The following is a 7,957-nucleotide window of genomic DNA, read 5'->3' as shown; positions in this document are numbered from 1 at the left end:
GCGTGCAGTGAACCGGCCACGCCCCCGTCCCGCCCCGCAGCCGACCGCGGTCGTCGGCCATTTCCGGCAACACCCGAGACCCGGCGAGCCCCGAGTCGTTCCTGGGGTGGTACCCGGTCGGACTGTTCGTTTCTTTCCGTCAGTTTCCGGGTATTTTCAAACCTGAACGGGGAGCGTGGATCACCTGTGCATGTTTATTGTTTGACCAAATAGAAAATAAGGCTGTTAGCCGTCCCAACGATTGGCATCCTTTGGTTCTAAAACAACTTCCCCGTTTGCGTGTCCGCTCATCAGTCCGCTCGTAAAATCCATCTCGTTTTTATCATCCAACCTATCAACATGTGTGTCACTTGTCAAAGGCAGCGTCTTTTACCTGTCTACTTAACATTCTCCACCTGCCATCGTCTGTCTTGGATTCTGTTTATCCATACACCCCCACATCTAATCCGCACTGTTTCTTAAGGTCCGGGGCAGGCACCCGGTCGGCCTCCTTGTCTCCCAGCTGTGGGAGGCTACAGGGGTTCCCCCTCCAGCCCTGTGTTCCAGCCGCAGCTCTGTGGAATGAAAATGCTATGTGATCTTGGAAAGATTACATAACATCTCTGAGTTTGGGCTCCTCGACGTCCTTATATTAAGAGAATTTATGCCTTTGTTTCAGTGATGACATTCTAAATAACAGCTTTGAATTCCACTTACCTTTTTTTTTAATTGTTCAAAATAGCACAAAATGACATTGCACTATGGTGATACTGAGTCACGCCAGTTACCTTTTAAAATACCCCTGTAAAGCAAGGCAGGAGAGGCATTCTCCCCCCCTTTTTTTAATTTTTTAATGTTTATTTATTTTTGAGAGAGAGAGCGTGCGTGAGCAGGGGGTGGGCAGAGAGAGATTGGGAGACACAGAATCGGAAGCAGGCTCCAGGCTCTGAGCTGTCAGCACAGAGCCAGACTCCGGGCTCCAACTCACGGACCGCGAGATCATGACCTGAGCTGAAGTCGGATGCTTAACTGACTGAGCCGCCCAGCAGCCCCAAGAGACATTTTCATCTTAATTCAGTTTTCATTTATCCCTTCAAAGACAATAAAACTCACAGAAAAGAGAAATCCTGACAACGAGGATTCCTCAGGATGGCACAAAGAATGGGCACCTGGAGAAGGTCCCTTCTTTCCTGGACTTGAGTTTCATCAATAAAGTGAGGTCTCTCTCATCTTTTAAGAGCCTTCAACTGCAACAGGAAGCCCGCTTGGCAAACTGAGTCCACTCTTCACTTCCTCCTAGACTGTCTCACCAGGTAGAGGCTGTAGGCTAGTTTGATTTCTCTGGCTCCAAGCTGTCCCCCGCAGCTCCAAGCTGTCCCCTGGACGTGTTGGAACTTGCCCCACCTCCATCCCAGGGCTCAACAGCCCCTTAAGGTGGGCAGAAGCCAGAATCTCCTCCGGAGCCAGAGACCAGGCTCAAGCAGCAAGTCCCCAAAGGTACAGGAGCAGGGAGGTCCCAGGAATTGTGGGAAAAAGTGCTGGATGGACCTCTGACACTTGATGACTCCCACTTCCCATCTACCCCATCTTGAGCGGAGCCCATGGCCAGGTCACCCAGAGAAATAGACAGCGGGACAGACGCAATGGGAGGACGGGACGGACGGACTCCTTAAATGGCAACAGGTGCCACCTACAGTACTCCAGGACACCTCCCCGTGGCCCCGCTCCAGCTCCAGTCAGGCACCCAGCCATCGAGGAAGAAGTTGATGAAGGAACACAGAAGGAGATGAGGAGGAAAGGTGAGGACAGAGGACGGTCCACTCCCCCCACCCCAAACTCATCCCGAAAATCCGCGAGAATGGTCTGCCCCCTGGTGGCCAAAGGGAGACACAAGGCTGATTTCTGTGCCCCGGAGCGTTCGGAGGCTGGGGGTGGGGGGAAGGAAGGAGTTGGAGGAGCAAAGGAAGGTGAGCTCGCAGGGGGTCTTTCCTGTCATGCTCTTGTCTAAGCAAACTCTACCTCCTCCCTGCTTCTCACTCTGGCTCTCACCCCCTGCCTTCCGCCCCTTAGCCCCCTACCTCCACCCCACCTGTCCCCTCCTCTTCCTCACAAGGCTGCCTAACTGGTCTCCCTGCCTAGACTCCCTCCAACCTATCCCACCAGATGTGCCAGAATAATCTGCCTACAGCCCAGCTCCAAATACACTTCTGCCCTGGTTGAGGGCTCTCGCCAGCTCCCTTGCGTGATAGGCAGAGCTGGCTTCCTGGGCCTGTGACCTGGGCAGTCACAAAAGGCCCTACTCGTAGAATGGCTTCGAACTTGATTTAATGCCCTGCTGTCACCCTCTTGACATGTTTGCCAAGGGGGACTTGCATTGCCATTTTGCACTGGGTCCCACAAGTTCTGCAGCCGGTCGTGGTGGTGGGAAAAGTGTTGGCGAATACAGACACCGAACATCACAGTAGGTCTCAAGTGCCATGGAAATAAAAGCCGTCAGCTAAGGGTGATCCGGATCACAGGAGTGAGTGGGCGGAATAGGAGTTGCAGTGCTAAGGTGGTCAGTGTAGGCCTCACTGAGAAGGTGACCGTTGAGCAAAGACTTAAAGGAGGTGAGGGAGTCAGCTCTGTGGCTATCTGGGGGTGGAGCTTTCTGGCCAGTGCAAAGGCCCTGAGGCAGGATAACAAGAAGGCCAATGGGACCGGAACAGAGGGAGAGGGAGCAGTAGGAGAAGGCCGAAAGGTGATGGGGAACCAGGCAGGGTGGACCACTGCTTTGGCTTTTCCTCGGAACGGCATGGGGAGCTGTGACACGAGTGGACCCGCTACTGAGTTGAGAATCGGGTAAAGGGGCAGAGCAGGAACAGAAGCCTGGAGACCAGGAAGGAGACTTTTAGGAAAATTCAAGGGAGAGGCTTGAGCCTCTCAGTGGCTCAGCGGCTTCGAGCGGGGCAGCAGCAGTGGAAGTAGCAACAGGTGGCTGGATTTGGGAGATACTGGGAAGGTAGGGCCGACAGGATTTCTCAGTGGATTGGCTTAGGGGGCGTGTGAGAGAAGAGTTAAGAGTAATTCCAGGGGCGCCTGGGTGACTCGGTCACTGACGTCGGCTCAGGTCGTGATCTTGTGGTTTGTGAGTTCGAGCTCCACGTTGGGCTTTCTGCTGTCAGTGCGGAGCGTGCTTGGGATCCTTTGTCCCCCCCCTCTCTCTGCACCTCCCCTGCTTGTGTGCTCTCTCTCTAAAATAAAATAAAATAAAATAAAATAAAATAGGTAATTCCAAGCTTTCTACCCTGAACAAGACAAAGCACACATAAAAAAGACATCTACCACAGGCCTCAGAGCAGGTAGAAACCAACCAAATGGACCAGCACTCCAGGGCAGTCCCGATACCCCCTAGAATGAGGGAAGGCAAGGATCGTGGGATTCCCAGCCCTGGCAGGCACAAAGGAGTTAAGGTAACTCTCCCCCCGTGGGTGGGCACAGAGGAAAGAAGTCAAGGGGAGGTAAGGTTGCTCAAATGGAAGACATCCTTATTCTCTCACCTCTAAAACAATGCAACTCTTCATCTTTCTCCTTCCAAGCCGTGCAGCCGGAGAGCATGCTCATCATTCAGTGCAGGCCCCTCTCCAGGGTGGGAGGCAGGGTCCAGAATTGCTCTCTGATCAAGAGTCGGATGTCTGGGGCGAAGCAAGCCCCACGTATGCCCCCTGACTGGCCACAGACCCTCCCGTCTTGCCGCGTTTTGTCCTGTGTTTCTTGATGCCTCTGAATTTCCATCGTGCGCTTTATCTCCGTTGCCAGACATCATATTGAACTTAGGATATCTCCGAGATGTTGGTGCGTGAAAAATTGGCACCTTAGCACTGATGGTCTAGAACGTTTGTTATCCGTGTCGCTGCCCAACCCACCGTTCTTTTTTTTTTTTTTTTTTAAAGATTTATTTATTTTTGGGAGAGAGAGAGACAGAGCATGAACGGGGGAGGGGGCAGAGAGAGAGGGAGACACAGAATCGGAAACAGGCTCCAGGCTCCGAGCCGTCAGCCCAGAGCCCGACGCGGGGCTCGAACTCCCGGACCGCGAGATCGTGACCTGGCTGAAGTCGGACGCTTAACCGACTGCGCCACCCAGGCGCCCCCCAACCCACCGTTCTTGTTCCCCTTTCTTGGTTTTGCTAACACGTACTGAGAGCTGGGTACTGTGCAGACATTGCCAGAGTCACAATGAGCAGAAGGCACTGTTGTTTCCCCGGCTTACTGATAAGGAAATCAAAGTGTAGAGGGGCTCAGTCCCTTGCTAGGGGAGTCGACCTCAGTCATCTTAGCCCATGAGAGGCAAATAGGGTAGTGAGTCAACACACACGCCTTGTTGCCAGGGTGCTCCTAGGGAGCTGTGTGGTCTCAGGCAAGCCTCTTAAACTTTCCTCTACCTTAATTTTCCCATCTTTTAAATGGGGATAATAAAAGCACCTGCTTCATAAGGTTGATTGGTGAGGATATGAGTTAATATACGAAACATGCTTAGACAGAGCCTGGTGGATGGCCAGCGCTTTGCGTAGGCTGCTCTTACGAGAAGGCATACGCTAGCCTCCTTTTAATTCTCTCTGCTATAACCTCTCCGCTTCCCTGGAGAACAACACTGGACCGGAAGTAAGAGAGCCCATTCTGGCCACAGCTCTGTCACTAATGGATCACATGAGCCATTAGGTAATTCCCTCCCCCCCACCCTCGGGTCTCAGGCTCCCTGTCCGTACAATGAGGGGAAGCCGGACTTGCCGCTCTCTACGGAGTCGTCTGTAATGGTATCGTCTGAATGTCTGTGTCCCCCCAGGATTCGTATGTTGCAATCCTAACCCCCAAGGTGATGGTGATGGCCTTGGGAGGTGATTAGGTCAGGAGGGCCCTGCATGTGTAATGGGATTAACGCCTTCATAAAAGGGACCCCACAGAGCTCCCCAGTCCCTTCCATCACGTGAGGACATAGAAGCCTGCCTTCTCTGAACCAGGAAGCAGGCTCTGAATCTGCCAGGACCTTGATCTTGGACTTACAGCTTCCAGAACGGTAATAGATTTGCTGTTTATAAGCCACAAGTTGATGGTATTCTGTTATAGCAGCTCGAGGTCTAAGATGGTCCCCAAACCCAAGCCCAGCAACGATATCCCTCCCACCCTTCTTCAGTCATGGTCAGGTACCACCATGCTTGGGATGGAGGGGACAGTGTCCCTTCCGGCTTTGCTCACATGTCCTCATGGTGCAGCAGGATGACCACCCTGTCGGGGGTGGGGGGGGCAGGGGGGGGGGGGGAAGGGGCATCAGGCAGAGAAGCCACCTTTAGAGTCTGTTCTGGGAGGAGAGTCGCCTTTTGGACCAACCAACGCTCCCATAACTGCGTCACTGTCCACAGGCAGGGTTCTGTGGCCACTGACACTGAAAAGGCTGAGCATCCTGGATGCGGTGTCAGGCGGCCACATTGGCAGAGGCCCTGTGAGCAACCCAGGAGGAAGCAGAAGTGGGCAGTTTTTCATGGGATTCAGAGGGAGATACCCTGAGTGGATGATCTGGGGCTTGTGGGAGCATGGGAACTGGACGGAGTAGCAAGGAAGGCGTCTTAGAGGAGGTGATGCTGAGTCTGATCCCAAGGAGAAGTAAGGGCTACAAGGAAGGACTGGCTGAAAGAAGCGAAGCCTGTGGTGGCATGAAGGAGACCGGTCCCCAAGGAGTTCCCATCTCACGAGGATGTCGGGTGGGCCAACATCCAACTTAGAGTTGGCAGAGGGGGTTGGTACCAGCTGGTGTCCTGGGCTCTCCCTGGCATCCTGGAGGAGGTAGGGGCCAGGCCGGGCCAGGAGTCACCAGCGTGCCAAGGGGATGTCCCCGCATACCTCCCAGCTGTACAGCCACACCTAGAGCCGGCAGGCAGAATGTCTGTAGACGAAATTCCTGCTTTCCTCCCCTGCCTCCCTCCCTGGGAAGATCAGCACTAACCCCAGGGAGAGCGGGGACATCGTGTGGTTCCTGGTAGTGTCCCTGGTGCCTCGTGCAGTGCCTGGGCTATAGCAGGCTGGCTGTGAGTCCCTGGGCAATGGAAGCCACAGAGTTTTGGCTCATCTTGTCCCCTCGGCCCGGAACTGCCTTTCCCCATTTAGCTGCAGGACTCTCTCTCTACTTAAATGTCTCCTCCCGAGGAAGCCCTCTGCAGCGCCCTCCCACCTCAAAATTGCATCCCTTCATGGGCGAACATGCCAACTGGCGTCACAGGGGTGCCATCCGCCAAATCCACAATGGAGGAAATTCCGTTTATAGAACAAGCCACCAGGTTCTTAAACAAGAAAAAAGAAAAGAAACGAGAAAAGAAGGAAAAAAAAAAACAAAAGGAGAGAAAAGTTGCTGAAATGCAATGTGTGGACCTTATTTAGCTCCAGATTCAAACAAAAAAAGAGACTCATGGAGGGGTGCCTGGGTGGCCCAGTCGGTTGAGCGTCTGACTTCGGCTCAGGTCATGATCTCGCGGTTTGTGAGTTCAAGCCCCGCATCGGGCTCTGTGCTGACAGCTCAGAGCCTGGACCCTGCTTCAGATTCTGATCTCCCTCTCTCTCTGCCCCTCCTCTGCTTGTGCTCTCTCTCTCTCCCTCTCTCAAAAGTAAGTAAACATTAAAAAATAAAAATAAATAAATAAATAAATAAATAAATAAATAAATAAATAAATAAAAAAGAGACTCATGGAGGGGGCCCCTGGGTGGCCCAGTCAGTTGAGCATCCGACTCTTGATTTCGGCTTAGGTCCTGATCCCAAGGTCATGGGACTGAGCCCTGGCTCTGTGCTGAGTGTGGACCTTACTTGGGATTCTCTCTTTCTCTCTCCCTCTGCCCCTCTCCCTGACTCTTCTCTCTCAAAAAAAAAAAAAAAAAAAAAAGTGAAAAAGAGACTTGCGGAAGAGTTCTAGAGATTGGTTGCACAACAATGTGAATGTGCTAACTACTACACTTAAACATGTGTAAAAGGGCAAATTTTACGGCGTATGTATTTTGCCCACAATTAGAAAATTGAAAACAGGGGCGCCTGGGTGGCGCAGTCGGTTAAGTGTCCGACTTCAGCCAGGTCACGATCTCACAGTCCGTGAGTTCGAGCCCCGCGTCAGGCTCTGGGCTGATGGCTCAGAGCCTGGAGCCTGTTTCCGATTCTGTGTCTCCCTCTCTCTCTGCCCCTCCCCCGTTCATGCTCTGTCTCTCTCTGTCCCAAAAATAAATAAACGTTGAAAAAAAAAATTAAAAAAGAAAATTGAAAACAAAAAGACATTCATGGACCAATTGGGGAACATGAACACTGACTGGATATTAGATGCCATTAAAGGATTATTAAATTTTTTTAAGTAGGCTCCATGCCCAATGGTGGGACTTAAACTCATGACCCTAGATCAAGAGTCGCATGTTCTATCGACTGAGCCAGCCAGGTGCCCTAAGGGATTATTAATTTTTGAAGTGTGATATTGATGTATTTCACTGAAGACCGTCTCTTAGAGATACGAACAAACCTATTTACAGATGAAATGACACCATGTCTGGGATTGGCTTTAAAATAAACCAGGAGGGGCCCGTGGGTGGCTCAGTTGATTGAATGTCTGATTTTGGCTCAGGTCATGATCTCACGGTTTGTGAGTTCAAGCCCCGCATTGGGATTTCTGCTGTCAGGGCAAAGCCCGCTTCAGATCCTCAGTCCCTCTCTCTTTCTCTCTGCCCCTCTCCTGCTTGCGCTCCCCAAAATAAATAAATCCTTCAAATAAAAGAAAATAAACCGGAAGGGAGGGAGATGTGGGGAGACAAACCCAAACTGGGCGATATATATGTTGAAGCGGGGTCGTAGATACCTCAGGGTTCACTACTCCATTTCGTCTTTTCTTGGGCGTGTTTGAAAACGTCTACCACCGAAAAAGAAATAAGACAAACAAGAAAAAATAGCACTCCTCTATCATGCCCTGTTGTTCTTC

Source organism: Herpailurus yagouaroundi, unplaced genomic scaffold (assembly GCF_014898765.1).
Source record: "Herpailurus yagouaroundi ecotype Mexico unplaced genomic scaffold, PumYag 569, whole genome shotgun sequence".
NCBI classification, from domain to species: Eukaryota; Metazoa; Chordata; class Mammalia; order Carnivora; family Felidae; genus Herpailurus; species Herpailurus yagouaroundi.
This window is presented reverse-complemented; position numbering follows the sequence as displayed.